Source organism: Pelodiscus sinensis, chromosome 28 (genome assembly GCF_049634645.1).
Source record: "Pelodiscus sinensis isolate JC-2024 chromosome 28, ASM4963464v1, whole genome shotgun sequence".
NCBI lineage: Eukaryota > Metazoa > Chordata > Testudines > Trionychidae > Pelodiscus > Pelodiscus sinensis.
In genome coordinates, this window is record NC_134738.1 from 7708862 (window position 1) to 7733801 (window position 24940).

Consider the following 24940-nt stretch of genomic DNA (forward strand, 5'->3'; position numbering starts at 1 on the left):
GCTTAAATTGCAGCAAGGGAGGTTTACGTTGAACATTAGGAAAAAATTCCTAACTGTCAGGGTGGTTAAGCTCTGAAATAAGTTGCAGTTGGGGAAGTCTAGTCTGGATAGTAGGAAAAACTATTAATTTAGGAGGGTGGTGAAGCACTGGAATGGGTTCCCTAGAGAGTTGGTGGAATGTACATCCCTAGAGATTTTTAAGTTCTGGCTTGACAAAGCCCTGGCTGGGATGATTTAGTTGGGATTGGTCCTGCTTTCGGCAGGAGGTTGGACTCAATGACCTCCTGAGTTCTCTTCCAAATCTATGAGTCTATAAGTCTAAGTTGCCTAGGGAGGTTGCAGAATCTCCATCATTGGAGATTTTTAAGAGCAAGTTAAACACTTGCTAGGAATGGTCTAGATCATATTTAGTCCTGCCATGAGTGTAGAGGATTGGACTAGATGACTTCTCAAGGTCCTTTCCAGTCCTATAATTAGTCTTGTAAAATCTAAATGCAAAAACCTGAGCCAATTGACATCAAAGTGTTTAGTGGGTTGTGCCCTTGGCTATGAATTAGCAGACTTGTGTTCTAGTCCCAGCTCTTCTGCTGACCTTCTGTGTGACCTTCAGTAAGTTTTCAGTGCAGGTTTGATGCACTGAATGTTGCAGAGGATAGACGAGATGCACACATAGGGAGCTGCATCTCTGCACTCCTCACACAATGTAGTTCCAATCAGAGTTGGCTCCTTTAGGCATCTGTAATATAAATCATCATAATGATCCCCTATCCAGCTTGGGGCGGGACTCTGGGTGCTACTCTAATCTAAATATTTAATAGTTAATTGTGGGATGCAAATATCCTCTTGGATCAGTTGGAGGTTTCCTCTGAAATATATTAAAAATAAACTGGCTAAAAAGGAGAAGAAACACCCTGTGCCGCTAAATTAACCCTAGGATGTCGCTCAGAAAGTATGGATTTTCAACTAGAATCATTGTTCAGAATCAGAGGGTCAGAAAACCATATAGGGTCTTAGATAGGGGCCCATCTTCACTTCTGCTGTACCTCCATGGCAGTGTTCCATGCATTTAACAACTGGGATGAATTTTGCCTCTGTGTATCTAAACTATTTACAAATGTTGATGCAGTAACTTCGGCCTTGTCTTTGCTTACCTGGAAGGTTGAATTAAGATATGCAACTCCAGCTACATTATTACGTAGTTAGAGTTGACGTACCTTAATTTGACCTTTAGTGCCTTCTCCACAGTGGGAGGACGATGGTAGCAAATGCTCCCATCAACTTCCCTTACTCCATGCAAATCGAGCATTTCAGCATTTGATTTAGTGGGTCTTTATTAGACCTGTTAAATCGAACTCTGGAAGATTGACCACGGCAGTGTCAATTTTCCCACTAGTGAAGACATGGCCTTACTGTTTATATTATTACAGTGCTTTGATATCCTAACCAAGCTCAGGACCATATTGTGCTAAATTCTGTATAGACGCTTAATGAGAAGTTAGTCCCTGCCTTGAAGAATTTATCATTTATATAGATGAGACCAGGCCCACCAAGAGGGCAGGGTGGGGAAATCAAAGGGGTAACTGCCCTGGGATCTGGCAGTTTTAAAGAGCCTGGGAATCTTTTAAATGACCACCAAAGCATTAAGGGCTGGGGGGACAGGGCTGTTGTGGCACATGACAGCTGATACTCAGGGCTAATTCCCACAGCCACACCACTTCCGCACAAGGACCCAGCCTTTCGAGAGCATGGAGCTGCCCTCCGTCCAATGTTGCCCATGGCTCTTGGCTCCCTGGATGAGGCAGACAAAGGGAAAAAAAGCGACCAGACAACTCTGCCTTCCAAATCTATGTCGTGTCATAGGCGACTATACCTGTATTCCCCCTGTAGGGTCCAGAAAGAGCACCAACTCAATGCTCTGAGCTTCTTGGTCAAAGACCTGTGTCTCTGTCCCTCCTGACTGGGATATTTCCAGCCTGCCCAGATCCCTGCCTGTGCAGTGAATACCCTGGCACAAGTTGGCTTGCTTTACTTTTCTCTTCAGAGACAGTCATCCGAGTCATTTCCGCAGTTAAGTTACCATGCAGCTCCCTTGAAGCAAACACATTTATTCTTAAGGTAAAAGCATTACAGAGAAAACATGTTCAAAATAATACAGAGAATCTTGGTGCATGCTAGTGAGCTTACCAAAGCAACTTGATGACACCACCAAGGGCTTTGCCTGGTGCACTGTCCTTCAGACTCCATCTAAGGCTTTTCCTGTGGCTAACAGGGCTTCCCTCCTTTTGCTCAGAACAAGCACCCAGACCTATGGGCTACGTCTAGACTGGCATGATTTTCCACAAATGCTTTTAACAGAAAAGTTTTCCGTTAAAAGCATTTGCGGAAAAGCGCGTCTAGATTGGCACGGGACACCATTTTGTGCAGCTCTTATTGGCCAGGTAAATAAAGTGCTGGTGGACCACCAGAGGCTAACCCTGGCAAACCACGTCTGACACACAGACCACCTACTGCCCATGCCTGGTCCATAATATTACAGGAAATTGCCATCTGTTTCCAGACTTGTCCTTAAGAGGGCCTGGGCCAACCTCCCCCTACCAAAGACCCAACCCGCTGCCCCACCTCTTCCCACCCTTCCCCCATTCTGCCTCTTCCCCAAGACCCACACCTGCTCTGCCCCACCCTAACTCTTCAGGTCCCTGCTCTGCTCCCTCCTGCCCCATTGCTGCTTTCCCTGAAGTCCCCTTCCCTGAGAGACAGGAACTGGAGTGTCTAGTGTGGGACAGCAACAGAGGTCACCCCCACACATGCTCACCAGCACTCAGCAGGCTGGGGCCAAGGCTGGGTTGATCCACTTCCTGCTGCCTCGGTGAGGTGGAGCAACCCAGCTGGGAGGAGGTGGTGGAGCAGAGCTGGCTGCTGTGTCACTCTGCTTCCCACAGTTCCTGCCGCCATGGTGAGTGTGAGACAGGAAGGAGCGTCCCCTGCTGCTGCCCCATGACAGGCTCTTCAGTGATCCCTGGGCCCCGCAGCTATCATCCATGCGGGGACCGTCCCATCTGTAGGACAGTTGAGGCAGACACCTCAGGACCCCCTAAAGCGCGGAGCCCAGGGAGATCACCCTGACCCATCTCTGGCTGTGTCACACTAACTACCTCTGGGTATGTCTACACTACCCTCCTATTTCGAAATAGGAGAGTAATGTAGGCATACCGCAATTGCAAATGAAGCCCGGGATTTGAATTTCCCGGGCTTCGTTTGCATAAGCCGGGCGCCGCCATTTTTAAATCCCGGCTGGTTCGAACCCCGTGCCGCGCGGCTACACGCAACACGAACTAGGTAGTTCGAACTAGGCTTCCTAGTTCGAACTACCGTTACTCCTCACCCAATAACAGCAGTCACCCCCACAAAAAGTGCCTGGACAATTTTTCCCCAAGCATCTCGCCGCTGCGCCTTCACAAAGAGAACTCCTTCAGGCACCTGTACAAAGTAGCCAGATGTTCAAACATGCTCAGCATTCAGCAGGCTTAAACTCTTCCCAGTGGGAAGTGTGAGTTTTGGAGCCCTTCTGAAAAGCTGGCTTCTGCTGTCAACGACTAATATCCGGCTTGCAACGAGTGTGTCACTTATGCGGCTGCTTCGTTTCTATTAATCAGAAAAGTAGATGTTCCTATTGATGGTCCCTAGTAGCAGCAGGTCTCGCTATTTTTTTCTAGTGCTCTCTACAGCGGGAGGTAACAGTAGAGCAAAGCAGGGAAGGAACCTCTATGAGTGCTAAGTACTATTGGCAAAAATAAAAATCTAATGAAATGGTAGAAAGGACCTGTAATTGGCTTTTGCTTGAGACTAGGCATAGGCAGAACGCTGCACAAAATGTACAGAAACAGGCCACATGAGCTATGCACATTCTTCTGTATTAGAAGATGAGAGGAAAGGAATAAAACCGAGCCCTGATTATCATGGGAAATGGAATTTTAGCAATAATGGGCCTCATTCTGTTGCCAAGGGCAGAGAGATGAATGACGTTTCCTAATAAAAAATCTTTGGGGCAAATCAATTATCCCAGATTGCATGTGTGTGTTCTTAAATGGGCACCGTGATCATTGTTTTTGATTAAGATAAGGATACGTGAAGGTTTACTGAAGAGGAACTGCTGACTTCCTGCAATGTTAATTTAACCCTTCTTTTAAGAGGACGTTTCATAGGGCATTGCTTTGATTTCCCCCTCCCCCCATGGGAGATGGTATCTAACTCACTTCTTTTTGTGTCTTTTTAACCCCCCCCCCCCTCCCCATAATATACTATTAGAGCTGTATGGATAACAGATTTAGTGGCTTGGCAGCAACTGTGAGAAATCGGGGGGAGGAGAGGGATCATACAAAAATGCCATGTTGAAACATTTTGGAGGAGTCACCAAGTGTTGTGTGCGCATTTCAAGCTGAACTAACCGGGTGTTAGATTTTTGGCCGTAAACATTTTTAAACTTTTAAAAATAAAATTCAAATCAAAACATTTCCTTTCAAACATGTCCAGAGGGAACTCATGCAAACAGAAACATTTCAAGGTTGCCAAATCTGCTTTTCAGCAAAATAGTTCAGCTGAAATATACCACACAGTAATTTTAGAGCATCCACTGACCTGCACTGCATAGGCTTTGAAGGGAGAACACATTGGGCAAATGTCCAGTCTAACTGGCCTTAAGACCCTGGATCATTGGCCATCACAAGAGACATGACAGAATTGCAAAACTCTTGAACTTTGGGCCCATCTATAATCTTTTCCCTAGGGCCCAGTGAAATTTAGCTTGTACCTCTTCAAACTACTTAGACAGTGAATTCTTTGAAGGTCGTGAGAAATAAATCAGTCAAAGAATCTGACTAATCATGGCTCAAGGTCATGCAGACAAATGTCAACCTGTGTATGATAATTTTTCAAGATAAAGTATTGCTACTTTAACAGCATTACCTCCACATGCTGCGACACACTCGCTTCTTAAGCAGACTCATTGGAGTCATTTCTGTCTGCTACGTAAATAGAGTATCATGATAGGGACACAGGAATGGCGAATTCATAAGGCGAGTCTGTGATTGTTTGGGAGGATTTTCTTTAAGCTCCAGGAGTGGAAATCTTTCCTAATGTAACTCAGATGAAGCTAATTCACCCTTCTTTAATGCTGATTTAACTTGATTGTGCATGATTAATCTCTCATGCTAGTGGAAATCAGGAGACCGCCAGCTTCTTGCCATGTAAGAGAATGAAGAATCAGAACCAAAGGAATGAAACCAGTGTAAGGGCATGTCTACACTAGAAAAATATTTTGAAATAACTACATTCAAAATAATAACTGCCAAAATAACAAAATCGAAAATGGGGGAGCCTCAAAATTAGTCCAAGGCAGGCTCTGTCATTGTGGACACGCTATCTCAACTTAGAGGCCCAGAAAGCATTGGGGAGTAATTACGTTGAATGACTCTGGAGAGTCGTTATTTCGAAATAGCAGCAGCAGAGCATTCACATTACCGCAATTTCGAAAGAACTATTTTGAAATGTGTTATTCCCCGAGGAAAGCAGGAGGATAGATTTTGAAATAACCAGTCCATTACTCTGAAACAACAGGGTTGGTAGTGTGGATGCTCTGCTTGTTATTTTGAAATAAGGGGGGTTATTTTGAAATGACTCCCTAGTGTAGATCAGGGCTAAGAATGCCTAAATACCTGTGTGGGTCTAGGCCTTACCAATCAAAATGAGATGTTGCTTCCTTTACAGTATCCATCCCAATGCAATTCAACTGGTGTGTCATTGGTGTGACAGCAAGGTCAGGCATGTTGACTTTGATAGTCACACAAGGGGTAAATTTGGCTCCCTGCCTTTATTTTTATGCAGTCACAATCCAAACTTTGTTTTAAGGGTAAAAATAGATATTGAGTTGCCTTTTTAAAATAAAACAGCCTCCATAAAGGCAAAATAATAAATGTAAGTGAGGGCTTTTCAGGCAGCTGAAGCCAGTGCACTGCCTCAAGGCATCTTATTGAGCAATGTTCTGTGCTATGGACATCATGTAGAGATACCTGTGCCAAGGGGAGGTAAGTAAGGGAGATGGGGAAGAGGTAGCGCTGGTGCCATTCAGCTGTTTCTGTAACATGACAGGAGGCTGCAGCAAAATCATTCCAGTCCACTCAGTGTCATACAGAATTCAGTTAACTTCAAAAAGGCAAAGTGTATGGCTAACTCTGCTGCAATGTGACCTTGAGTGTAGGGAGGTCACTTACATGTTGCATCTTTGGCATACAGAAGAAGATAAATGAAAAATTCATGGAACCGTTTCCTGGTCATATTTGACTTCAGAATATTCCTTCTCCCCCAACCAGACCCTTCATCCAATTTTCTCTTTCATTTGCCTTAAATTGAAGCAGGATTTCTCTGAAAGTGATGGATATTGTCTGACTCTCAATACTTAATGAGATGCCCTGTAGCACAATAGCATCAGTGACTGTGGTTATTTGTCATAACACTTAATCATTTTTTCAGACGCTAAATCTTGAAAGAGACATATCCTTATTTATAACTTTTTGGTGGAAAATATTAATAGGATTGTTTTGTGGTTCTAATTCAGGTATTGTAAACTACTGTATATTTTAGAGAGCTTGTCTGATTAAAAACTCCTCCTAAACAGTAATAGGCTACGTCTACACTGGCATGATTTTCCGAAAATGATTTTAACGGAAAACTTTTCAGTTAAAAGCATTTTTGGAAAAGTGCATCTAGATTGGCAGGATGCTTTTCCGGAAAAGCACTTTTTGCGGAAAAGCGTCCGTGGCCAATCTAGACGTGCTTTTCCGCAAAAAAGCCCCAATCGCCATTTTCGCGATCGGGGCTTTTTTGCGGAAAACACTACCGTGCTGTCTACACTGGCCCTTTCGGGCAAAAGTCTTTCGGAAAAAGACTTTTGCTCGAACGGGAGCAGCATAGTTTTTCCGGAAAAGCACTGATGATTTTACATTAGATCGTCAGTGCTTTTGCGGAAATTCAAGCAGCCAGTGTAGACAGCTGGCAAGTTTTCCCGGAAAATCAGATGATTTTCTGGAAAAACCTTGCCAGTGTAGACACAGCCTAAGAGTTAAAATCACCAAATTTGGTATAGAGCTTCTTCTGATCTTAACAATGCAACATAAGGGTTTGCTTGTGCCAGGAAAATGGAATATGCCAGGAATGAGGTTGCTTCTCATAAAACCAAACGGAAAAGAGAATAATCAAATAAAGTAGTGTTCAAAATTGACAGAACTGAGTGAATGTTGAAAGAGACTGGACCAAGATGAGCCAGAAACACAGGATGGACGTGGACTAGGCTTGCTTCTCAATAAACTTTACAGAAGAGATAAAACAGAAATTTGAAGTAGTACTTTGTTTTGGCACAGATAAATCAATGCTTAAGGTTTGAAAAATAGAAGAAAATGTCATTGCAACTCCTTTTTTTGTTAAAACATAGTGAATGATAAGAGTTAGTAGGGATCAAGAAAAAATATATTTAATGGGAAAAATTACATTGATTTTTTTCTATGAAATCTGAAATAAAAATTAACACTGTAGTTTTTTTAAAATGTGAGCATTTAAACAAAGTATGTACATTTTCCATTTATTTTCCATCCCCCCTCCTTAATTGATTTAGAGATCTGAACAATTCCGGGTATATCTTCTAGTAAAATGTAATGCTTAGAAGTGTTGAAGGAGTAAAGATTTAATTCTGTCACTTGCTTCCAACTGGATATACAGGCAGTCCCTGAGTTACGCGGATCCGACTTATGTCGGATCCGCAGTTACGAACGGGGCACTCCCTCTCCCTGGTCTCCAGCAGACCAGGGGGACGGGGAGCAAAGCGGCGGAACACGCGGGCAGCGGACAGCCCAGATGCGTCTGGGCTGTCCGCTGCCTGCGTGCTCTGCGGCTTTGCTCTGCTTTGCTCCCCGTCACCCTGGTCAGACAGTTTGGACTATGGGGGAGGGGGTGTGTGCAAACGGCTGCCTGCACTTACAATGTAATTCCTCTATGATCATGCTGTAGGTCAGAGCTAAGAAGTTCCTAGTTTGCACTAACATAATCGCCTGGCAACATCAATGCAAAATAGGGACTTTTTAGTTCACACTTAGTGTCCACACAGAGCAGTGACATTGAAGCCCTTTGGTGCACATTACTCTTTACACCCCAATAGTCTAGCCTGTAGCAAAGCACAGACAGATGACAAATCTCCTTTGTTTTTCAAATCACTAACTAAACCCCATAATTGCTTCATCAGTTGAGTATTATAACTACTTTATACATCACACAAAGAAGCAGCATGGGATAAACTCTAGTGTATGTGAGGATTAGTTAGACCTTGAAATATTAGAAGTACTTTACCCCTGTTCTGAAGCAACTAATGCCAGTCACTCTTGGAACAGGCAACCAGCCTCGCTGTATTACTGATCTGATCTAATATGGCTCTCACTTGGTACACAGCTTTTCTGTCAGGGTTAAATATACTGTTTCAAGTTACCACCCTTCCAATTTATCATATTGATACCCTTTGTGACATATTGCACACTGCTTTGGAGCATTGACCGCAGTTTAGATAATGCATTTGCCTACTTCAATCCCTCCCCTGTACTTTCAGTTGGAGGTAGTACTCTACACTTTTTCTCCTGTCAGCTTCCATCCCAGAGGCACCAGGCTGCTTCTCTCTGTGATGTTAGACACTGATCTCTGCATATTTGTCCCAGATTTTCTCTAGGTACAATTACAGGTAAATTCCTTGTTACTGCTGTGGCTGTTACTTCTCCTACCTGGATGCACATTACATTTACATGCATATACTCGTGTGCTTTTCTCTCACTAGAATTTGGCCCCGAAGTACTGTCATATGCTTTTATATTCTGTTTGCTTTCAAGGGTAGGATGTTCATGATTAGGAAAAATATTAGGCACACAAAGCTTTTTATTTATGGTAGGCATATTCACCTGCTGTGCTGGGGATTTCCAATTACATTACCCAAAGATTTATTTCTAGCTGGTGCCTTGAAAACTTGAATAATTGTGAATGGCAATAAATTGTGTGATACACTAAGGGGCAAAAAAAATCCACAATTGTGCCTCTTCACCTGCATGCATAAATAAGAGAGAAGGCAATTGATGGGATAAGTTACCAGTATTTGAAGGTCTCTTCTTAGGACCTATATTCTAGTGAAGGTCAGAAGAATCTTTGGCTGCCTATCTGTTATTTATAGGGAGTAAAATTCAAGTCTTGTATGAACATCACCATAATTTCTGATGAGATGTGTAAATCACAGAGCTGTGCAGAGAGATTCAACTTCTTGTGGCACAGTATGTAAGTCCTATTTCTGTCTCTGCCGCTGGCCTCCAGTGTGACTTCGGGCATGTCATGTCATGGATTTGTGCCTCAGTTTCCCAATATGTAAAATGGACGATCATTTTGCCTAGCTCCTTTTGCAATGTTACTTGAAATATATGGATTAAAAAGTCCTGGGTAAGAGCTAAGCAATATTCCTGATACTGCTTACTTATGCATTTCACCCATCTTTCCTATTGCCTTTTCTGCTATCTCACTCTATTGGTAGTTCATTCATCCACCACTTGATTATGTCATAATCCTCGTCTGTAAGTTTTGCCTTTAGTCTACCTCTTTGCATTGCATCTGATATGCTAGAGCTTTGATCTCGGAGTGAGGTTTCTAGGCCTACCATGATAAAAGGGAATATTATGCTTGGCTATAATAAGTATGTTTATACTCAGGGCCGCATTATGACTTTTGTGGGCCCTAGGCACTTTTGCCTTCATGGGCCCCTTCCTCCATAAAAAAATATTAAAAATTATTTTTAATATCACTTTAAATACTTCAACTTTTTATTTCTGTTTTAGGCAAAATTTAATAGATTTTCATGGGCCTTAAAAGTTTCATTTTTTTTCTGATGTGGGAAAAAAATTAAAACATTTTCTTCAACCCTAAAAGTTCATTTTTTTTTCTGATTTTAAAAGAAATTAAAACATTTTCATGGGCCCCTAAAAGTATTGTGAGCCCTAGGCACTGTGCCTAATGGATAAGTCAGCCCTGTCCACACTTCAGGGAAGCCTCAAAATTAGTCTGAGGCGGGGTTCCCTAATGTAGACATGCTATCTCGATTTGGAGCCCGAGCAGGCACTGGGGAGGAATAACATAGAATGGCCCTGGTGAGGGGTTATTTTAAAATACAGCAGTGGAGCGTCTACAGGGCCTTATTGCAAAATAGATATTTCGGAATAGGAATTATTCCTTATAGAATGAGGTTTACAGATTTCAGAATAAACAGTCCGTTATTTCTAAATTATTTCAAAATAACGGAACGGCTATGTAAACGCTCGCACTGTTATTTCGAAATAATGGTGCAATGTAGACAGTCCCTAGGGCCGTGTCCAGACTCAGGGTTTTTTTTGGGAAAAGTAGCCTTTTCCCGAAAAAACTTCCCCTGCGTCCAGACTCAAGCCGCGTTCTTTTGAAATTATTTCGAAAGAACGCGGCTTTTCTTTCGATGGTGGTAAACCTCAATTTACGAGGAAGAACGCCTTCTTTCGAAAGTTCCTCTTTCGAAAGAAGGCGTTCTTCAATGTAAAGAGGCCGTCTTCGAAAGAGAGCATCCAGACTCGCTGGGTGCTCTCTTTCGAAAAAGCGGATTTCTCTTTCGAAAGATCCGCCTGCAGTCTAGACATAGCCTAATTGTAGCCTATAGAGTGATATTTTCTTACAGAGTTCTTATTTCCTCATGGTTTCAATATGTTTATTATAATTGGGTACAATACGTTTATATTAAAGTTGTTTGGCTGTAACACAAGGGACTTACAGGACACATTTGGTATGTTGCTCTAAGACAAAGTTTGCAGACTTATGTCTGGGAACTTTCACCCAGAGAGCAAAGTTCACATATGTTCTGGACCTTTCACCTAGATAGATGTTGAAGGGCTAAAGCATAAGGTCCACAGGTGGCATTTGAAAATAAGGTAGCACACAGACTTTACTAAGCTCATACACTTTTAAACATGAGAGGTGCCCCACAATTTGGAAAAACCCCAGATAACTAGTTAAGATCAGACTGAAATAGCTGATAAGGACAGAAATAACAAATGTGATACTTAACCAAAAAAGGCCAATGGTCACGAATTATGCATATGAGAATAAGTTGAGATCAATGATATACTGACGTATAGGAAAAAGACATGCTGATATTAGGAAGGTGACGAAAAAGGGAAACATTTCCTACTGAATATAAAATCACCATAACAAATAACCACATCAGCATAACATGTTATGAAAGTGGCGTCCACACCTAGGGAAATAGGACAAGGGGATGGAGTCTTTGGCAGGTTCTAGAACAATGACCTCTGGTGACAATAGGAAAGACGATGGTAATGAGGAAGATGATGGATAACACTTCAGGTTGTTCTACAAAAGATGGTGAGAGGACATGGAAGTGAAGCTGTATTTTGTTTGTTGGCCATGTTTGTCCAGGATCGGACCTAGTATAGATGTGCACTACATTTGTAAATGTACTCGTGTTTCTACACAGTGTGAGTGTTTCAACTGCCCCTCTGTGCTGGGCCTGATCCTCTACAAAGACCTGTCAACCCTCAAAATGATAACTGGGCATTCATAAGTAATGTATATTATTGATACACAATCTAAAGATCAGGTAACATAACTAGCACCATAAGCATCTGACGAAGTGGGTCTTTGCCCATGAAAGCTTATGCTCCAATACATGTGTTAGACTATAAGGTGCTACAAGACTCCTTGTCGCTTTTGCAGATCCAGACTAACATGGCTACCTCTCTGATACATAACTAGCACCAACTCTTTCTCTTTCTCTTTCTCTTTCTCTTTCTCTTTCTCTTTCTCTTTCTCTTTCTCCCTTACTTTCACAGATACATTTTCGTTGAAGTTCATACAGATCTCCTATTGAGTTCAATCCAAACTCTCACAGCATTAACTGCATCTGAACAAAATGGGAAGAAGGGTAATTATTGCTCACAGCAGAGCTGTAGCAATGTTGCTCCCAGAATATTAGGGAGATGAGGCGGGTGAGGAAATATCTTTTATTGGACCAACTTCTTTTTCGAGCTAATTCAGAGCCCTTCTCCAGGTCTGGGAAAGGCACTCACAGCATGGCAGAGGGAACAGAGGAGTTAGCATGTCAGTCCAACAGACAGCGCGGATTAGTAGGCCAAGAAGAGTGGTCCAGGAAAGGTGAATTCCCCATTCATTCTGGAGGCAAGCCCCAGCTGGCTCCCGTAGGCTTTGAGCTGACCAGGAAAACAAAGTGCCAGTTCAGAAGTTCCATGGAAGCCTCTAGGGGCTACACTGGTTTGGGTGAGTTTATGTGGAAGGCACTCAGAGTCTATGCTTTTGGGCAGAGGTAAAACAATTCAAGAGACAGTGATCCTGCTCCTGTTGAAGTCAATGGTAAAAGTCCCAATGACTGCAGTGCACAGAATCAGGCATATGGAGAGAGGGAAAAAAAAATCATGCGATGGTGGTTCTAAACAGAGGCTTGTAGTCTCCACGGCTCACAGCCCTGCAGCTTTCGTCAGTATTTAAGACTGGAATTTTCAAAGGGAGGCATATTAGGTTATTATAATATCTGAGAGGCCAATAAGGTATGGTGTTACTATTTCCATTTTACTGAGAGCGAACCAGTACATGGGATGACTTTCCTGAAATAATAATAAAAAAAAGTCTTTCAAGTATAATGACCTGATCCCAGGTTTCCGCAGTCATAGTCTGGTGCTCTAACCACTGAACTATTGTTCTTATCAAAGTGCTATCTAAATTGGGCATCTAACTCTGGTCATCTGGCATTGGCCACTGTTGGAAGACAGGATACTGGACTAGATTGACTTTTTGGTCTGACCCAGTCTGGCCGTTCTGTTGTTCTTATTCCTTGGGCAACACCAGACTACATTGATTTAAAACCCTGAAGAAATAGGGGAGGGTGCACAAGTTCATAGGGTGTGTAGTTGTGGAGAGAAATGGATTAACATTTGAAACGGGTAAGTTATTAGTAACATTAGTCAGAGCTTTTCTCCACTTAAAATGCTTCCATGAAGACACTGTCTCGAAGCAGGGGGCTTACGTCAGCATAATGGCATTCGAGGGTGTCGATTTTGACACCTCTGAGCCAAATAGTTAAACTGACCTAATTTGGCAATGTAGAGCAGGTTTCAGTAATGCCAAACATAGTGACAAGTACCATCTGAATTCAAGGAAGGGCTTTTGAATAGAACAAGTGGATATGGAAAATAAATCCAAGATTTCCATAGAGACAATGTTCAGATTTGCCTTAATCTTTCAAAAGGGGAAGGAAAAAAAATAAAAATTCCTTCTATATCCTAAAATAAATGTCTCCAAGGGAGCATGTTACACTCAACTGCTCCCTACAGCATGAATGCATAACTCTGCTATCTCTGATAATGGATTGGTGATGCAAAGTTAAAATCCCTCCCGGAGTAAAAGACTGAAATATTGTTGCAAAGAAATGTGCACTCTGAGAATGGCTGATTTGTATGTGCCTCAGCGTGCTGTTGCATAGGTTCTTCTGAGGGTTCACAGGATAACGAGCACTTTTATTTTTAAATACTTCTGTGCAACAGAGCTCTTCCAAATTGCATGCATATTGATTAATGAGGTTGCATAATTTATGCTTCCACTTATTTCATCACTCTGGAGTTTCAGTTTTTCCTGGCAGTTGCTAGATTGCTTTTTAAATTTAGTCTGAGTTGAGAGAAAATTTATTTTTGTGTATTCCTCCTTCATAATTATTTTTCTTAAATATTGTTTTGTAAATTATTGTGTTATCAATTCATCTGCATACCAAGCCTTCCTGCTTAGTTCCCATGCCGTATTTCTTTAAATCCTGTATGACATCCTTATTACGTCTTATGTCAGGCAACCTTTCCTGACGATCCATTTACTTTCTTTGTAGTCTTCTCTTTTAAATCAAATGAACAGATACGAACTTAAAGGCAGTTTAATAGAATAGACTAGGAGCTGCCTCTTTGCTTACAGATGCATAGACATTTCAGATGTAGAAGACCAGTGTTAGATCACCTCATGGCCGATTTCGCCCCTCAATCATAAATCCTGGTTCAGTGAAGACGGTCCCACGTTTCACAGCTGTCGTCTTTTTTAGAGAAAAGAGCGTCCAGTGCTCAGGAACTGCCATGAGAAATAAGAAACCTGGGTTCAAATGCATGCTATGCCACAGATTTGGTATGTGACCATGAGCAAGTCACTTAGGCTCTCTCCATGTTTATGAGGGGGTGTCAAGTACAGAGGCTGTATGACCCCTTAGCCATGGGTGCAAGTAGTCGTGTAAATGCTGTGGCACTGCTCCCGTGAGCAAAGCCAGAGGAGTGGTGTGCAACCTCATGCAGCCCCGTGGAACTGTTGCCCACGCATAGGGTTGCCAGATGCCACTGGTTTCTGTCCATGTCGGGTTTTTTACCCCTACCGGTATTATTAAAGTGACCCATGCATAAAGCAAAGGCAGGCCAAGTGAGGTGCATGCTGATTTCCCACAGCACTGAAGGGGAGAGCCGTGCGCTCCTCTGCATCCCATCAACGTGCTGCTATGGTTCAATCAAACTCCCCTATCCCGGGAGACCATCTTGGTTACAACAATCTTGCAGCCTACTGAGATGGAGGGCCACTCACTAGCCTAGGTTGCCCATCGCTGCACCAGGCCTTTCCGATATCTACCCTACCCCGCTCTCTACACATCCTTGCAGCGTCTTCCATGCCAACACTGCTATCTCTATCAGTGGCGTATCCTCTGCCAGCCACTTTCGTCACCACAGAGAAAGAGTTTGTCAGCAGACTTTCCTGACTGGGGCAGGAAGCGGGGAAAGAGTCCAGCAGACCCCTCCTCACCCCTCCACCTCCACCAGAGCCTTTCTCCATGGAAGCAGCTTGCTTTTCAGTCTTCACTTTAACTCTGCATCTACAAAATGGGGATAGCACTTTCTTACCTCACAAAGGATTATTTAGTCTGCAGAAGAGAAGAGCGAGGGGGGATTTGATAGCAGCCTTCAATGACCTGAGAGGATGGGGAGAGGCTGTTCTCAGTAGTTACGGATGGCAGAACGAGGAACAATAGTCTCAAGTTGCAGTGGGGAAGTCTAGGTGGGATATTAGGAAAAACTATTTCCCTAGGAGGGTGATGAGGCACTGGAATGGGTTACCGGCAGGGGGGTGGAATCTTCATCCCTCGAGGTTTTTAAGTCCCTGGTTTGACAAAGCCCTGGCTGGGGTGATTTTAGTTGGGGTTTATCTTGCTTTGGGCAGGGGGGGTGGACTCGATGACTCCTGAGGTGTCTTCCAACCCTCTGATTCTATGAACCTGGAGCCACAGATAAAACCCAGTTGTACCCCCTAGTCTCTGAAAGCTGCAGCTCTCTGCACCCATGAGCTACACCTCATGCTGTACAATTTGAAAATTCCTATGGACACTCTGATGGCATTTCTTTAAAAATCTATACTATGTACCTTTTAAATACAAAACTAGTAAATTTAGTTAAAAAAAAACAGTAGGAACAGAATTGAAAAAGAAAGGATTTGACATGTATGACAAAGAGAAGAATTAGGGATGTTAAAATTAGTTTAATCAATGAATCGACTCGTTGATGGACTAGTCGATTAGTCGATAAACGGGGAGCTGCAGCCCCCGGCCCAGGAGTTAACCCCGCTTTGGCTCTGCCTTTTTAATGGATTAAGAGGCTGTCTATATGGATTAAGAGCCTGATTTCTGGCTCACACCTCCTCCTCCACTCCATCTCCCCTGCCCCCATGGAGACAGTGCTGGGGGAACCGGCTTTTAAGCTGGCTTCTGCTCCCCCACCAACTAGTCAAGGGATTAGTCAAGCAACTAGTCAAGGGACTAGTAGACTATCCAATAAGCTTTTGCTTATCGGATAGTTGACTAGTCACTTACATACCTAACAAGAATATCTCTAGTTGTAGAGAACATATTAACAATCCTCCCCCCCCCCCAAAAAAAAAAGAAGTGTGAGAAGAGATTATTGGTCGAGGGTATGATCCAAATTCTAATTGCTAGGAGCTAGGAAGTAACTTCCCTGGAGGTAGGTTGATTCATCACTGCCTACTGCGGGATTTTTGTCTTTTACCCCTGACTACGACTGGCTGGTGTTCAAGATGAGCCACTGAGCTGCATAGGCCTTTGGTCAGGCAATCCCTGTGTTCGTGAAAATCTATTTGATTTCTTTAATATCTTCTCCTTTCTGAGGCTGCTGCCTGTCATGCTGTCCAGCATTGTCTGATTGTTCCTTTGTGCTCCCCCATCTGTATCCACTTTTTTTTTTGTCTTCAGTTGTCAGTGGTTTGAAACAGTTGCTGTGTCTTTGCTGCATGATTGTATGTTGCCTTGCACAGTGGAGTCCTGGTCCTGACTGGGGTTCTTAAAGGTTACTGCAGTCACATCATCATGATCTTTCATCCAAAGAACAAATATCAAATTTAATTCAACTTCACCCCCGTACGTGAATTATTTTCACCTAGCATGTTAAAAAGTCTCAGACTATTTCTATTAGTCTCTAAGGTGCCACAGGTTTATTCATTATTTTCACCTAGTTTGCAGATAAGAAAAATAAGATGCAATGTGAAATTAAGGCCTTGATTCTGTGACTCACATGCTTAACTTTAAGCATTAGCCTAACTCCCGTTGAAGTTAATGGGTTCTGGGCATGGTATGAAGCGTGTTCTGTTTAATCTTGGGCTACAAAACTTGCCTAAATTAATACAGCACGAGACACAAAATCTTACTTCTTGGTGTCCTCGTCTGATCAAATTGCTCACCCTGTTGATTCCATATATTATGCTACAAAATGTGCATGTGTGAGGCAGACAAATGTAAGGGAATACATGGGTATCAACAGCTGACTTTATTCTATTTCATTCACATGAATATAAAAATGATGGATCAATGGGATTAAAATGCGTACCAAAATAATGAAATATTTTCCACTTGTTGTAACGTGTTGTCAAACTTCCTTTCAGTGCACCTTATTCTTACATTATTCTGGAAACTATTCAACAGCACTTTATAATGTGTAGCAAATCATTACTTCCTTTATTCTTCAGTTGTAAAACCATTAATCATGGTTAATACAATTGTACTCAGTGTATATGCAATATACTATTCTATGTGAATTCTAATATAATTTAGCTTTTGAGTCTTAGTGTCCAAAAATCTATTACTAAATAATCTATTATCTATGGAAATACATGTGACAGAAATGAATACCAAGTGAAATTGTTATGATCAAGTGTATTGCAAATGAAAATCCGATAAATTCATAACTATGTTTCAATATTTCAAATACTATAAAATTGAGCAATTTTCTTTGCAAATAGACCAGTGATAGAGACTTCCGAGCTTTTACTGTATTGTGTTCTATTTGGCTCAGCTAACTAGGAAAGGCAAATTTTGCCGGAATTTGACCAAATCTTGCTATGTTATACTTATATGACTCTATTTACTTTATTTAGCCTCTACTATTGAATTAATTGGGTTATGCCACTGATCATCTTTGCTCATATTCATTTGTGAATGGGCCTATTACACAGGCCTATTAGATCTGGTAAAATAATTTCTGTCACCATTTTGTTTCTTGCTTGAAATAATTTTTGACAAAACATTTTTTTCAAGAAAAAATTCTCTAGAAATTTAAATTAATGACACTCAAGTATTTTCAGTTTTCATTTCCAGGTGGCTTTTAAGGACCTTCTCCTTCCCCAAAAAATGAGTTTATTTTCAAAACGGAAAGAAAAATTGCTTTTCTTTAGATGTTTGTGTGCCCACACAAATTTTCTCGACAGCTGTAATACATATATACATTTATGTGAGCAAGGTTTATCACTGATATAGATCATATGTGGAATAGTCTATGCCTCAGTGTACATGCCCAAATTAGGGCTGGTTCAAAAAATTCCTTCCAAATATTTTTGTAGAAAAGTTGGCTTGGAGTTAAATGATTTAGTTAAAAACAAGATGGAAAATTTGAGTTTTCATTTTTATTTTTTCAATGAAAATTCAACCATTTTTATGGCAAAAACTGTTTCCCCAGCAGCATGAATAATATGTGTGTGTGATTTCCTGTAAAGGCAGAGTTTCCTGTTGGAAACTTGCTTTTGAAATGGAAAATTGCATTTGATAACATGGACGTTCAGGTTTCCCTTTCTTTCCAGGAGCAAATCAAACACAGAGGTCACATCTGAGGTTTTTGAAGGATTTGGTTTTCTTTTAAAATCGCATACTTTGGAAGAAGCATAATCTGCTAAGCATGTCAAACGGATGGGCCTGTGATACATTACATGCTGATATATGTGAACACCAATACTCATTTGAAATCTTTTGCTAAGAGATTCCACTTCTCAGGGGGGGAAATAGTATTGAATGTCAGGATATTACTTTACATATAAATAACGATGGAAATTTTATTTATCTTCTTTATCTTCATGATTTCTATTTCAGCCTCCCACACACTAATTTGCGAAAACTGCATGATGTGTTGAACATTAAAGTCCCACCGGAGACTCTGTTCCATCTGATTATAATACACAGTAAAATATATGCTGTGAAAAAGAGCCAGATCCTTAAGGAGTGTAAACTAGTATAGTTTCATTTACCTTGGTGGGTTTACAGATTGAGAGTTTTACTTCCGCTTTAGCCTCTGTACACTGGGTAAAGAAGCAGTGATGGAAAGGAGCTTAAATCCCTTGGCTCCAGTAGGGATCTGGCCTCTCATGCAAATATGGGTCTGTCTACACTAGCCCCTTAGTTCGAACTAGAGTGGCTAGTGTAGACATACCCTATGTGCAGTGTAGGATGCACTGAAGGTGAGATTGGGCAGGAGTAGCATCCTGAGGATAGGGTTGTTGCACTCAGCACTCCAGGTATTCTGAGTAGCATTGAGATGCCCAGGGAGACTGCACTAACCTGGACAGAAGTAAGGTGCTGTATAATTAACTGGGAGCCAGTCCAGCCCTGAATCCAAAGAGAAGAGAGGTGGCTTAAAGTTACCCAGCTCCCACCTTTTGCCTGGGCAGTGGATTGACTTAGCTCGAGGGTGGGCAAGAATTTTTGATGGGAGGGAGCAATCCAAAATTTTGGAAAGGTGTTGAGGGCCGCACTCTTCCATGACATTAATGGAGGAGGTGCAGGGTCTGGGATGGACGTTGGGTGCAGAAGGGAGCTTGGGGTAAGGGATTGGGGTGCAGAAGGGAGAGTGGGGTCTGGGAGGGAGTTTTGGTGAGGTTGTGACCTGGGACACTGGACTGGGCTGCAGGGGTTTGGGTTGTGACCTAGGGAAGGAGGGAACTGAGATCTGGTCTGGGGCAGAGGACTGGGGTGCTGAACCTGGGAGGGGATATGGGTGCAGGACGGGGCAGAGGGTTTGGGTATGTGGAGTAGAGGGGCAGGAGTGGGGAGCAGAGGGTTGGGGAATCAAGGGGCTAGGGTGCCAGGCTCTGGCCAGGAGACTTACCTGGCTGACTCCTGGCAAGCAGACCAGCATGTTTCTCAGGCTAGAGCCTGCCCCACCCCTGCACAGGCTGCAGGGGCATGGTGCTTCGTGTTCTGCTTGTTATTCAAATAGGCAGCTCCCTTTGGCCAGTTTCTGGCTAGAAACCAGCCAGTGGGATTGTGCTGGGGGTGGGGACAGTACATGAATCCTTCCCCCTTCCCTCCGGGCTCATAGTTTTGAAAGAGAAATGGCCTGTCAGCCACTTTTCTGAGCCGGGTGGGGGTGGGTCGAGGCAAGCAGGGAATCTGCCGGAGGCACCCTACAGCATCTGTGGGCTGGATCTGGTGGCTTGGTGGGCTGAATCTGGCCCACGGACTGTATTTTGCCCAGGCCTGTCTTAGGGGCTCAGTACGAAATCCCACCAAAGTGATTTACTCAAGTTGAGGATCTCCCCCGTCTTTTTAACCATCCATTCCTTATTTCCTTTTTATTTTCATCTTCCTCGTCTTTCCTCATGCTGTATGCCCCCGTCCATAACCCATGATCTGTCCACTTCTTTCTTCCTTCGCCTCCTCTCCTACCAAAAATCCTATACGTGCCACGCTTCCTTCAAGTAAACAGTCACGAATTACTTGGTCTATGGAGAATGTAGTGCCTTGATTATGAACAACGGGGTGAATGTTCCTTTTGTGGTCTCTGCTTTAAATATAGATTGACTCCTATGTCTTCACAGTTACTCTGGTTATAGAGTAGCATGGAGAATAGCTTAGATCCGTGGTCACCAACCAGTAGATCGCGATCTACCGGTAGATCTCAGGGGCTCTAAGAGTAGCTCTTGAGCCCTCTCTGAACTGTGCTCCTGCGCAGTACATTTACATTAGATTTCCTTATGTAATGTAGGAAGGGGCGGGGCAGTAGATCTTCACCTGTTCTGAGACTTAAAAAGTGATCTTGGGTGTAAAAAGGTTGGAAACCACTGGCTTAGATGTTGGCACTATGGAAATAAATAAGGACACTTATTCCCAGAATGGTGCTGGTGGTAGACAGGGTTGAGCCATGACCTGAGTGTTTTCGTCTGATAAGAACTCCCTCACGTTCTGGAGAACGGTATTGAGATCTGCTTTTCAGTACAGTCACACAGCCCATTGCTAGGGCTAAATTCTGCATTTCTTTATGTCCGTGTGAATCTGGAGTTGACTCCTTGACTTCAGTTGCAGCCTTGTCTTAGGAGAATTCAGCCCCTACTTAATAATCTCTGTGTATTAGATGGGGTGTTAGATATGAAGGACGGGTCCAAGCTAGATAAAGATTTCCATATCTAGAAAAAGCTTTCAAACCTTTGCATAATACACATGGATTTTTTGGTCCATCTAGCCCAGTGTCCTGTCTTCTGACAATGGACAATACCAGGTGCCCCAGAGAGAATGAACAGAACAAGGAATTATCGACTATCCATCCCTGTTGCCTATTGCCAGCTTCTTGCAAGCGGGAGAGAGGGCCACCATCCCTGTCCACCCTGGCTAATAGTCACTGATGGACCCATCCTCCATGAATTTATCTACCTGCTTCCCAACATCTGGAGCCAGCTTCCCCCTCTTTGTAATTTCACTGTTAAGTGAAGCCAACAGTGTGTGGACCAGGATGTATTTAGTTGTCTGAGCTGTCTGTCTCTATAAAGATACTCTGACTCTGAAATGCTTGCTGTTCAGTAAATTTCTCAGGATGTGTAATGCTTATTTATTTCAAATATAATTATTTGAATCCTTATTTATTTCAAATATGTTTATCATTGGCTTTCCAAGTGTCTTTCTTTCCCACCAAGAAATAGGTTGCCTAGAGAGTCTTATAGTACAATCAGACAAGCTCTTGATTTACAGTCATGGATTTTATTTTTGGAGGAGGGAAGGTCCACTTCAGATACTTGCTGAGAAAACTACTTTCTTTGTAGAATTTGTTACAAGATTTTACAGAAAGGATGTGGACAAATTGGAAACAGTGCAGCGGAGGCCAATGAGCCCGATTAGGGGGCTGGGATACATGACTTATGAGGAGAGGCTGAAGGATTTGGGCTTATTTAGTCTACAGAAGAGAAGAATGAGGGGGGATTTGATAGCAGCCTTCAAATACGTTAGGGGAGTGCCAAAGAGAATGGAGCCAGGCTATTCTCAGTAGTGACAGATGATAGATAATTGAGCAATGGTCTCAAGTTTCAGTGGAACAGTTTAGCTTGGATATTAGGAAAATCTATTTCATTTTCCTAACATTGAGGAGGAGGGATAGCTCAGTGGTTTGAGCATTGACTTGCTAAACCCAGAGTTGTGAGTTCAATCTTGGGGGGGGGTGGGTATTTAGGGATCTGGGGCAAATCTCTCAGAGCTGGTACTTGGTCCTGTCATGAGGGCAGCAGACTGGACTTGATGACCTTTCAAGGTCAATTCCAGCTCTATGAGACAGGTATTTCTCCATCCATCCATATATATATAGAGGTAGTGGAAGGGTAGAGGAAATGCTGGAATGGGAGGTGATAGAATCTCCATCCTTAGAGGTTTTTTAAGGCCAGACTTGACTAAGACCTACATGGGATGATTTGATTGGGTTTGGTCCTGCTTTGAGCTGGGGACTATACTAAATGACCTTGTGATGAGTTTGGTCACAGAGACACCTCTCTTGTGACCATCAAGGAATTATTAGTGGGCTAAATTCTTGAGATTGTGACTAACATGTTCTAAAATGGCTGGTGATTTGATGATGCCCAACTTGAGAGCTTTAAAGTGGCCTGCTTCTCAGAGGTGAAAGGCACTTTCCAAAAATCTCACCCCTTTAAAACATCTCAACATCTCAAGTTGGACACCCAAAATTATTTATCTTTTGAAAACCTTGCCCTTTATGTGGATGCACTGGAGAGGGTCCAGCGGAGGGCAATGAAAATGATTAGAGGGCTGGAGCACATGACCTATGAGAAGAGTGTGAGGGATCTGGGCTTGTTTAGTCTGCAGAAGAGAAGAGTGAGGGGGGATTTGATAGCAGCCTTCTGCTACCTGAAGTGGGGTTCCAAAGAAGATGGAGAGAGGCTGTTCTCAGTAGTGATGGATGGCAGAACAAGAAGCAATGGTCTCAAGTTCCAGTGGGGGAGGTCTAGGTTGGATATTACAAAAAACTATTTTCCGAGGTGGATGGTGAAGTACTGGGATAGTTTACCTACAGAGGTGGAGGAATTTCCATCTGTAGGGGTTTTTAAGTCCTGGCTTGACAAAGGCCTGGCTGGGGGTTGGTCCTGCTTTGGGCAGGGGGTTGGATTCGATGACCTCCTGAGGTCTCTTTTAGTGCTAGGATTCTACGATTCTGTGATTTAATCAATGATTTCCATTCACAAGCTGCAATGGCAGCTTTGAATGAGGGGACTCGAGGATTAGACCATTTATTGTTAATGTTTCTTCTTCTTCACACAAAAGGGCTCTAAGAATTCAGTGTGAACACACTGTGTAGTGAGTTTGAGGAGAGAGATCTCAACACAACAAGCTAGACCCTAGCTTTTAATTTATTGAGTGCAGCTTTGCTCAGTACACTTTCCACACAGAGAGCACGGTAGCAAGCTCCTGGGCTCGATCCAAAGCCTGTGGAAGGAAATGGGAGTCTTTCGATTGACTTGGAGAGGAGTGTGATGGCAAGAGTACATCTAAAAGTGAAGTTCTTTGCTGATCTGTCTGCTCTGCTGGTGTTGCAAACCTGTTGTATTCTGGCAGCACAGTGAGGCTGTGTCTAGACTGCAGGGTTTTTTTGAAAAAATAGCCTTTTTTCGAAAAAACTTCACCTGCGTCTAGACTACAGCTGCGTTCTTTCGAAATTGAATCAAAAGAACGTGGCTTTTCTTTCGACGGCGGTACTCCTTATTTCACGAGGAAGAACACCTTTTTTCGAAAGTGCTCTTTCGAAAAAAGGCGTTCTTGAATGCAAACAGGGCTTTTTCGAAAGAGAGCATCCAGACTGCCGGGGTGCTCTCTTTCGAAAAAGTGGCTTGCTTTTTTGAAAGTACTGCTTGCAGTCTAGACGCTCTTTTTCAAAAGAGGCTTTTTTGAAAGTATCTTTCGAAAAAGCCGCTTTCGAAAGAGGCTTGCAGTCTAGACGTAGCCTGAGTGTTTCACTGCTTTCTCCCCCTGGCACCTGCTCTTCATCAGAAACTGGAAACCCAACCGGTCTGCATACACATCTGACCATTTTGCTTCCAAATTACAGCAGCGGTGTCATGGAAAATTTCATTTCTGAATTGCACTGATACAGACAGGAACAAAAAGTGTCAGATAGCATTACGCTCCTGTAACACACCTTTCTGCGGCTCACTTGCTTTCGCTCCCATACTGCTCAGAGTGACAGTTACAGTACGGCATGTTAATACAGCTTTATAAATCACTGTCACTGGTATCCCACCGCAACAGGCACTTGCTATGGCAGATCTGCTCTTCCCCCACCACCCTTCCCCACCAAACTCCCCTCCCTCTCTCTCAGATTGCCGTTGTCTTTTAGGACCATTTCTAATTTACGCAGTATAAGCATGGTCATTGGTCAGTGGTGTAAAATTATCACAACAAATCTTCTCCACACAAAAACAAGCTGGGTCTCCCAACACCAGTAAATATACATTAGGCTGGATCTGCCTCTCTGCCTGAGACAGGCTGGCAAAGTGGCAGATGTCATGCAGGTAAAAATAGTCCTAATGCAGACATTTTCAATCTGATCTGGATCTCTGCCTTCAGGGCTGGATCCTAGGGGCTACCAAGCCCTCTTCAATTCTCACCGAGTCTGCCGATGGCATCCCACTGAGGTGAAGGGGAGGACAGCAAAGGGTGTGTTTGCAGGTCCCTGTATTGGGTACTTTGTTTTCTGCTCAGCTTCTCATGCATATGCATGGTCTCCAAAGTGCTCTGCCTTGATTTTCAGTTGCAAGGTGGAATTCTCCCATATGTGGCATCGTCTGCCTGCACAACTGCTCAGGTAACCAGAGATTCACGGGCAGCTCTAGTGTTCGGGAAGCACTCTAATCTAGTGTCCATTTCCCTGGGCAAGAGCTCAGGAGACAAAGGTTCTCTTGCCACTGCCCTGCTATGTGACCTTGGGCAAGTCATTTTGCTGCTTCTCTGTTCTGCCAGCTCTAACATTCAGATGGTGATACACACAAGCATAAAGCTCTGTGAGAGCCAACAGTCACTTGAACTCTAGCTCAGAACGAGGTGGGTGGTATTATTATTTGTATTACAGTAACTTCTAGAGCCCCAATGCAAAATTCATCCCCATTCTCCTCAATGCTATTCAAATCCACAGTAGGAGACTGTCCCTAAAAAGAAGATCTTACAGCCTCAACAGCCAGGATCAAACAAGAGTGGAAGAAAGTA

General features: G+C 43.0%; 1 protein-coding gene across 4 annotated transcripts in view; it reads left to right on the forward strand.

Annotated features, from left to right (window-relative positions):
* LRRTM4 (leucine rich repeat transmembrane neuronal 4) overlaps nt 1-24940 on the forward strand; it is a 492210-nt gene that overhangs the window by 364946 nt on the left and 102324 nt on the right. Inside the window, exons 1-2 of one of the 4 annotated variants that reach the window (XR_012897959.1) lie at nt 11405-11472; nt 11940-12095. The exons of the other annotated variants lie outside the window; for them this stretch is intronic. The gene's annotated coding sequence lies outside the window, so the exon portion shown is untranslated. Of the gene's footprint in view, nt 1-11404; nt 11473-11939; nt 12096-24940 lie in introns of those variants that run through there. 4 annotated transcript variants of the gene reach the window in all.